The sequence below is a fragment of the Crocuta crocuta genome, unplaced genomic scaffold (assembly GCF_008692635.1).
Source record: "Crocuta crocuta isolate KB4526 unplaced genomic scaffold, BGI_CrCroc_1.0 scaffold613, whole genome shotgun sequence".
Taxonomy (NCBI): Eukaryota; Metazoa; Chordata; class Mammalia; order Carnivora; family Hyaenidae; genus Crocuta; species Crocuta crocuta.
Window position 1 is genome coordinate 83995 of NW_027528880.1, and position 9483 is coordinate 93477.

Below are 9483 nucleotides of genomic sequence, written 5' to 3' on the forward strand. Positions count from 1 at the left end.
GCTGAGCCCCGAGACCGGCGGTAACGACGGGGCTGGTTGGCCTACGCCCGCTAGGAGATGTCCCCCGGGAAGAGAGGCCGGGGCAGCCCTGGAGGAGCCCCCACGCGCAGGGGACAGCGCCCGCAGCACTCAGACGGACTCAGCGTCCCTCCCACCGAGGACTGAGGAGGGAAGGGCGTTCCAGGCAGGGGCACTGCAGGTGCAGAGGACCAGGCCCGGGGGGCGGGGGGGTGGGGGGGGAGCGTGGGGCTGGGGCAGGAGCCAGGGGACTGCATGGGGGAAGGGCAGATGTGCTGCCTCCAGCGGGAGCCCCAGCAAGGCTCTGGGAGACACCGAGCGACCCCCTCCTCAGTGCACAGAGTCTGGCGGGGTGGAGGGCAGAGGCCAAGAAGCCAGGGGGAGGCTACGCCGTGCTCCAGGTGAGGGTGATGGCGGCCCTGCGTGGCAGTGCGGGCGGAAAGCCTGGCCGGGTTCTGGGTGCCTTTTGGAGCTGACCCACGAGGTGTGTGATCCAAAGGCAGAGGTCAAGGCTGACTTCAGGGTTTGGGTTCAAGCGGCTCAGAGGAGGGCGCGGCCCCGGGGGGCAGGAGCGTGCAGGAGGGGCGGCCTGGGAGGCAGTGGGGTGCCCGTTGGACATCCTGGAGCGGAGGCGGTCAGGCCCCCAGCGCCCAGCCCCCGCTCTGGAATCGGGAGCCGGGCCCCAAGGTCCTGGGTTAGAGGGGTCCCTCTCTGCGGAAACGAAGGTGGGTGTTGCCCGCGTCGGGCCGGCAGGCCGCGGTCCCTTGCGTCCTGCGCTGTCACCGGGCTCGGCCATTAGCCACCCCCGTGCCACGCCCGCTGCCTCTCCAGCCGCCGCCCTGCTGCGGGACGTGGCCCACCGGTGAGGCGCAATGGAGGCGTGGCCCTGCCCTGANCTCAACCCCGGTGACCCTGGCCGGCCCTGTTGGGAGCCGGGACGACTGTGGGGGCCTGAAACGAAGGGGGGGGGTACGCCTGTCCTGCGCTCGGGGCAACTTGCCCCGCGGGACCCCTCCTCCTGTCATGCTCCAGGCAAGCGGGTTTCACGGGAAGGACCGTCCCACGGAGAAAGGATGGGAGGGGTCTCCGAGAGCCGGGGCCCTGGCCAGGGGTCTGCTCCAGCCCCTATATGCATGGGACTCTGGGTCTCAGTCGGCCGGTGGGTAGAGCCCAGCGCAGGGTCTAGGGTGACCTGCAAGGCACAGACAGTTGTGGAGTTACATAAGGGAAGATGGGGAGCCAGTGGACCCAGCCGGCAAGGGAGCACTTGGGGGCTCAGGCGGCACCAGGTTGAGGGAGGAGAGGCCAGAGGTTCAGAGCCCAGCCATGGACCCCTCCCCCTGCTGACAGCACAGTGAGGCGGTCACTGCTGCAGGGACAGGCGAGGTCACTGCGCTTCGTTCGGGCGCAGCCAAGGCAGCAGCTGCTGCGGCTGCGTTAGCGCTTGCAGGAGGGGGTGGGGGAGGAGAGGCGGCGGGAGGGAGCCCCCCCCCCCCCCCAGACGCACACGCTCAGATAGACAGGGTCAAGGACAGATTCAGCAGGAGACACTCACAGCGAGACAGACAGATGCGCCCACACGCAGACACACAGACACCCACAGACCAGGGAAACAGCCACCCAACGTCAGGCTGGGGACCCACGAACGGCAGTTAGACACACACACATCAGACAGCAGACAGCCAGGGAACAGTGCCCGAGGGAGAGAAAAGCAGCGACTCTCTGCTCTGTCTCCAGCGGCGCACATCTGCCGAAGCCTCGAGGACAGAAATGGGCGAGTCTGCGTGCGGGGAGGGGGGGCAGCGAGGGNAGGCGCAATGGAGGCGTGGCCCTGCCCTGATCCGGCCGCAGGGCAGGGGTCCCGCTGGTGACAGCCCGGCACGTTGCCAGAGCGTCAGGACACTGGGTCCCGCGGGTGACACTCCCTCAGAAACGCTGCTGCCTTTCCCCCTTCCTGCAGGAGCTCGTTTGAATGTGGGAACATGCAGAGTTTTCTTTTTTTGTTCCTTGTCTTTTTTATTTTTTTTCTTGGTGACATTCTGAGCCAGCTCCCGGGGCGTCCTGATGAGTCCAGGGCCCGGGTATGACCAGAATGGCTCTAGAGGCCACCAATTTAGACTAAAAGCCGAGTCTGGCTTCCCTGCCTTTAGGGACAGAGCCGATTGGGCCCAGGGCCCAGGTGGCAGGAAGGACAGAGGCGTGGAGGGACCAGGGTCGCAGTCCTGTAACGTGGCCGCAGATGACAAAGCTGGCTCGACACCCCTGAGGGAAGGGGTATTTATTGTTGCCTATGGCTGAAAAGTCCAAGGGGGCAGGTTTCAGACACAGCTGTATCCAGGAGCTGGAAGAACAGCCCTTCCTTCCGTCTGTCTTCTCCCTGCATTCACCCTGCTGGGAGCGTGTCCCTGAGGTCTCTGCCTACAGCCCCCGCTGCCCTCCTGGGCCCATTCACTCCCCGGAGGTGGGGGGGCTGGCAGCAGACACCCAGAATTAGTGCCGCTGGCCTGGCTCAGACCTGATCCCGGGGCTGGCGGCGGTGCCTGAGCTTGCCGCAGTGCGGGCTGACGTCGTCAGAACCCCACCCTGTGGAGGGTAGAGGAAGGATGGAGGGGGAAGCCCAGGTCGCCCCCCCCACAGCTGCCACGGGGGTCCCATGGGGGCCCCTAGCCCTTCCCCCAATAGGGCCTTGTCGGCAGGGCCCAGAGAGCCCAGGCGTGCTCCTGGGGCGGGTCCGGGCACCGAGGGCTCCGTGGAAGGCCCCCTGGGGCAAAGCCCTGGGTGGGGGTCCCTGGGGGCAGCTGGGACTGCGGAGACAGCCTTCGCCCTGAGCATCTGCTGTGAGCACAGGGCACAGAGTGAGAAGAGCGAGCAGGGGCGTGAGGGGTGGGGGGGCTCTGTTCCACATCAGGGCCGGCCCGCCGAGAAGAGCCTGGGCAGGGCGGCTCCAGAGGCCGCCCCCGGCTCGGTCCGCGGGAAGGGAGCCCGCAGCCCTTCCTGGCCTACTTCTTGCTCGCCGGGAGCTGGCGCTGCCGGCTTGGAGGCTTGGTCAGCCTGGCCCACAGCCTGACCAGCGGCCCCCAGAAAAGCTCACAGCCCACTTCAGCCCCTCCTGCCTCATCCTTGCTGGGGGGACCCCCTCCGGGGCCTCCGTGTCCGCTGGGGGGAGCAGAGAGGTCGAGGCTGCAGGGAGCACAGCGAGTGTGGAGAGGGAGTAGCCGCTTGACTTGGGTCTGAGATGTCCTCACCTGTGTTCTTTCCCCCAAGGATCGGGCCCGGGTGGAGTTATCAAACACAAAAGAAGGGTAATCTCGGGTGGACTCCCCGGAGGAGGCACAGCCTGGAAACGTGTGGTCTGAGGGGCACGTGGACAGCTGCCCGGGGGAGGGGCGGGAACAGCTGAGGGGCCAGGGGGGTAACAAATGGCCTCCAGGAAGTCCCTCTGCAGGACTCAGGCTGTCTCTCTGGATTGCACACCCCCGGCGGGCTGCGGAGTGTTCCCTGAGTGAGCGAGGCTCCCCCCGTGGGCAAAGCCTGGGTGTGCGAGGGAGAAACAGAACTCAGCTCTCACCCTCGGGGCCTCCTCCAGGGCCCTGGGTTAGCCGCTCGGGGGCTGGTAACAGGCTGGAGGGCTCTGAACCTGACTCCGGCTTGCGGGCAGTGGGGCCCAGCCGTCCCCAAGAGCATTTCGTTGGGTGGCCCAGCCCGGCCACAGGTCACCTGGGCCTGGGTACCTGGGCCTAGCGTACGCTGTGGGTCCCCAGCCGGCGCTGCTCTGGGGCCTTGGGACCGACCGGAGCTCACTCTTTCCCGTAAATGTCAAACCTTGGGGGTCATAACCCTGGATGGAGGCGGACACAGGCCACGCTGACCCGGGGCCCAGCCCGGGGCTGGTGGCAGTGGGCTAGTGGGGAGGGGTGGGCTCACGTGGTGCCCAGGGTCCTGCCCCATGCCGGAAGCCACACTTCGACCCCAAGGCTCCCTGCCCTGAGCTATGGCTTGTCTGGACTCCTGGCTGGCAGCCAGCCCGTTGCTGACTGCCCTCTGCCTGGCCTGGGAGGCCCTGGCCTGACCAGAGCGTGTCTCTGCTCCGTGCCCTCTGCCCAGCAGCACCGCGACCACAGTGCCTTAGCTCCCTAGTGCGTCATCCGGGGCTGACCTTCTCCTGCCCTTCGATGTTCCTGTTCCCCACTGATCCTGCGATGATCAGGCGGGGTGGGGCTGGTGACCACAGTCCATCTGCAGACGCCAGGCCCGGGGTTCGAGGCTGGGCAGGGGCCACATGCTCCGCACACGGGCCGACAACGTCCCTGCCCCTGGAGGGCATCGCTGAGGTCGGCATGGAGGAGTCTGTCGGGGGCAGGGGACAGGGTGACCTCTGGGCTGGGCCCCCCGGGGGGCTGCCCTAGGACACCGACTGCTGTGCAGGCCACTCCCCCTGACTGGCTCTGCTCTAGGGGTGAGGCCAAGAGGCCGATAGTCCCCATCTCAGGCCTCGTGAGGGTCCCCAATGCTGAGCCCTGGAGCCTGCAGCCTGGCCAAGCTTCTGTTCCCATCCCCACACCCCACCCGTCACCCACCCCACGGGTCCCAAAGCCTCCCTCCCCCCAGAAGCCCCGCTCTTGCCTATGCTGATGCTGGGCCCCCGAGTGCGCATGCGCGCATGCGCCCAGCCCCCAGCCCCGGCTCAGCAGCATCACCCTGCCCCTGCCTGCAGCCCTGGGCCCCGCTGCCCTCCTGGGGCGGCCGGCATTCAGGGGAGCCCCACGGTGGGTCCCATACCAACTGGAGCTCCGTCCTGCAGGAGGAGCCGGGGCCTGGCGCCTCTGCGCGCTCTGGAGCCCCCAGGGCCCGGGGGCTCCTGGCGGGGCCTCTGTCTGTCAGGAGGATAACCAGTGAGCCGGCTGCGGTGCTCCGGGCACAGGACTCAGTGACGGTGGTGTCCCCCAGTCCTTGAGGGACACTGCTTCCGACGGCCGCCTGACCGAGGCTGCAGCAGAGCGGCCGGCTCAGCTCTGACTGAGGACCATGGAGTCCCAGTGCCCAGACCCAGGCCAGAGACTTGCCTTCTGCAGGGGCACATGGGGCTCCTGGATTCTCCCTGCCCTCCCCCCCGGCCCTGCCCTCNCCCTGCCAGATTCAGCTGAGGTCTACCTCTCCCTGGCATCACGTGGTCCTCTCACATTTTTTAACTTTCCTCTGCTGACTCATGCAGAGCTGGAAACACCCATATGACAGTAATGATCCCTTCCCTGGGCTCTGTTTTCCCATCTATACAATGGCGCAATGCTGGATAAGCCAGTGGCTAAATGGTCCTGGAAACATTTGGAGCTCCTTGGAGTCCGTCTTGAGTGACTCACCGCTGCACCATCCGGAAGGGTGGTCCCAGCCTGGGACGCCCTGATGGGGAGGCGCGTGCTCCAGAGGCCTGGCCTCCCCCACTGGAGGAGCCGCTTGGAGGCTTCTCATCAGAGCCTGCGTTCCCGGCCCGGGATTCAGTCTGCTCCCCTCTCCGTGGCACGATGTAGGGCCTCGAGACCAAGCCCCCGCCTGCCTGATCCCCCCGCAGTGAAGCAGCGCTGCCCCGGGCAGGGCACGGGGTGGGCCAGCCTCGGGGTGGTGGTCCCTCAGGAGAATCTCTCCCCTAGGAGACAGGGGCGGCTGCTGGGGAGCGGGTTGGCGGCTCGGCTCTGGGGCCACGCCCGTGTCCTGCCTTTACAGGTGCTTTCACACGACTCGGTCTCCTCGGGGCTCTGCCAAGCCCCCGGGAACAGGCTTGGAAGGACCCTTGTGTGCAAGCGGCACGGGGCTCCGGGCTCCACCCCAAACCCACCCAAGGGCATTTGTCGCACCTACTGTGTGTAGCTCCTCTAGGAGCCCAGAAAGCCGTGTTACTCCTGCAGCCAGCGAGTGGGCGGAGGTGCCTGACGCATCGTCTCTCGTGGCGCCTGGGCAGACGTCCTTCCCTGAGCCGGGGCAGGTCTGGCTAAGTCCCTCATGAAGCCTCTTCTCAGCACCTTTGCCTCTTCCCCAGAACAAGCCTGACCTGCTCAGCCGGCCGGCCACCCTGCCTGGAGGGGGCAGAGCCACCCAGCCTGCCGCGTGCTTGAAGCCCCGGAGCTGAGAGGCAGCGCCCATGGGCCCTGATTCCTGTGCCTCCTCACCTAGGGCAGCCGCGGCGTTTGTGGGGCCTCACGCAAAGGAAAAATGTGCGCCCCTTCCCAGAAATGAAGACTTTCAAGGTGGCAACTGCAGAGCAGTGGGCTGAGCATGGAGCCTCGCCCGACTGCACAGGGCCGCTCGCCTGGGAGCCATGGCGGCCCCTCCCGGGCACAGTCCTCCATGAGCCACGCAGGCAGGCCTGGGTGCGCCTGGCCCATGGATGCTAGCTGTCCCCTCCTCTCCCCTCCCCTGCCTTCACTTCCCGGGGGAGGCATGGAGGGGGCACACTGAGCCCCAGAAGAACCCCAAAGGCCCCACTGTTTCCTACCCAACACCCCCTCCTACTGGTGGCACCCCTGTGACTGGCCCCGCCCCTCCCCACACCCAGGCTGGTCGCCCTGTGCCCTCTCTCACCCAGGAGCAGGGCAGTGCCCCCTCCCCCGCTCGGGCACCGTGGCCGGGCAGCGCTCGGGCAGGTTCAGCGTAAGCAGCCCAAGCTGTCCTTTCCCCTGCTTCTGCCCTCCCCACTGATTCCCTGCACACAGCCGCGCCCCACCCCTCCCGCCCCACGTGGGCCCCCAGGAAGAGTGGAGAGAGAAGGAGCAGAACCCGCCTGCCCCTCCCCTTGCCTGGGGTCCCCTCTGGCCTCCTGGAACCAGGGCCTCCCAGGGGCGCCATGGTGCCAGCACAGCAGGTGGTTGACAGGTACCACAAGGAACCACCTGCCTGAAGTCAGGGCATAGGGCACGGCCAGGAAGGGGGAGCCCGCAGGCCCGCGCTGACCACTTCAGCCTCCAGGGACCGCGCTGAGCATCCCGCCAGGCACAGGGCACAGGCCATGGGTCCTCTGTTTTGTCCAAGTTGGCCATGCCTTCCGCTAAAATGCTGCTGTCCCACCAAGAATGGCATAGGATGCAGTTCTGGCCAGTGAGGAGTGAGCAGAGGTGCTGAGTGTTTCAGGCGCTGATCGTCAAAGGGAGGATCACCGGGGGCGGGCAGCACTTCTGCCCTTTCTCTTCCTCCTTCTTCCTGGCCAGATGTGCACGTGATGGCTGGAGCAGCAGCAGCTGTCTCAGGCCGTGAGGTGAACCTGAGGGCGGCGACACAGTAGGGTGTGCTGTCTGCTAGCCCTGAGCAGCTTGGGCTGTGTCACATGAGCCAGGACATTTCTGTGGAAGGCTCTGTTATTCTGAGTTTCTGTATATGCAGCTCTAACTGACCCCAAAGGGCAGGCAGCCACGTCTGTCTGTACATCCCTGTCCCCAGCAAGGTAGGGGTCCCTCCAGGATCCTGCAGGACACTCCAGGGAAGAAACATTCCCAGTTCCAGAAACTCCTGCATCTGAAACTGGGCCCTCGTATCTGGAGGCTCCCACATGCACCAGGGTGAGCGGGACCCTGGGAAGCCCTGCATCGGAGGGGGCACTTGCTGGCCTTATTTATGTATGGATTATTTATTCCGAGAGAGAGTGAATGAGTGGGGAAGGGGCGGAGAGAGGGAGACAGAGTTTCAAGCAGGTTCTGCACTCTGTGCTCGGCTCTCCGCACTGGACTCAGCGCGGATCTTGCAGCTCACAAAGCCGAAATCAAGACTCAGATGCCTAACTGACTGAGTCCCCTGGGTGCCCCCTTGTTGGCATCATTTAAATAGCTTTCCCAAACCTACTTGACCATGGAACCCTTTCTTCCAGAAACACCTAACAACAGCCAAAAAGGCCTCGGGATTCCGTGGCACTTGTTTGGGAAAGTGCACTCAAAGATGCTCAGCCCACTGCTGGGTACACAGTAAGCGCTCAATAAACGTTAGGGCTGCTACTGAAGCTAGAAGTGGAGCCTATGTTAACTCTGTGAGCATGGAAGTCGGGGCCCCGCCATGCCTGCCTGGCCTGGGGCTCCTGCACCGGCCTTGCCCTTTCTCTCTGCCCCCTGGGGCTCAGCTCACCCCTGCCCGTTCAGGGGGCACGCTGACCTCAGGGCCCATTCCTCCCCCAGGGCTGGGGGTGCTGCTGAGTCAGGCGGGGTCGTGCCAGGGAGAGCTGGCTGGCGGAGCATGGCCGGCAGCGGGGAGGACGCGGCGGGGAGACGAGTGCATCGCTTTTCCTTTTGGCAGAATTAAACGGGGGCAGATTGCTCGGGTCCCGAAGCCATGGGGAAAAAAAAGAAAAAGCCCTTTGCCGCTGCTATTGATAACTTGTCTCTCTTCACGTGGTGGGTTCAAAACTAAAAATACCCTCCTCCGACGACGGGGAAGCCGAGCGCTGTCACGTTGCGGAGGAGACGAAAGTTGCATGGGGAAGGATCCGCTTGGGCCACGTGAGGGCCGGGGCCAGGCCGCGGTGGCCAGCACTCTCCGGCCGCCCAGGCCGCATCCAGGGACAAGACTCCCAGCATCCCTCAGAAGGGAGTGGAAACCGTCTCTGCAAAGGCCTGGGGGTGGCAGAGACAGGACTGAGCCTCCGGCCGCGCCTGCCCCCTTCCAGGGCAAGGGCCGGGCCGGCAATGCAGGGCCGGGGCCGGGGGTGGGGGTGGGGGTGGCGGCACCCTCGGACGCCCAGCCCTGTTGGGCTCATGGGGTGGCTCTGGCTGCCGGCCTGCTCTGCAGCGGACAAGCTGCTCTGCTACCTGAGTCTCAGTTTCCCCATCCAGAGGGGGAGCCGCTGTCTGCGCTCCGCCTCCTCCTAGGGAGGCAGCCGGGAGGAGGGCAGTGCTTGTGAATGTGCTTCCTGACAGCGCAGCAAGGACGCACGTTCCCACACACTTGGGGCTTCCGGGCGCCGTGCCCACAGGTTGGCCGGCTGCTGAGGGGAGGCCGGGCGGCCGCCCACAGGGCTGCTGGGTCAGGATACCAACCGATCCTCGTGCGGGACTTGGGACAGGGAGGTTGCAATTCTGGGGTCCTGAGTGACACGCGGACATGACTGTAGTGTTCACTCCTGGGGTACCCTGAGAGTTAGGCACCAGCCTAGCACACGTGGATGGACCCCCGGAACCCCCAGGGGACTCTGGGAGCCAAGCCAGACCTGAGCGCTCAGGATGGAGGAAACTCTGTGACAACCCCCGCCCACCCCCCTGTCCTGCCCCTGGCAGGTCTTCAGTAGTTGATATCATGACCCATGAGTCCCCCAGGGTCCCAGCCACCCAGGAACACCTGTGCATCCGGTTCAAGTGCAGCCCAAGCGGAGAGGTCTGGGCGGGGCTCGGGCTTTCTGACCGGCTCCTGGGCCACGCCTGGCCGCAGGTCTGCTGGGCTGCTCTGGGCCTGGGCCGCTTCCTAAGCACGGGCTCAGTCTGCTCATCTGCACAGTGG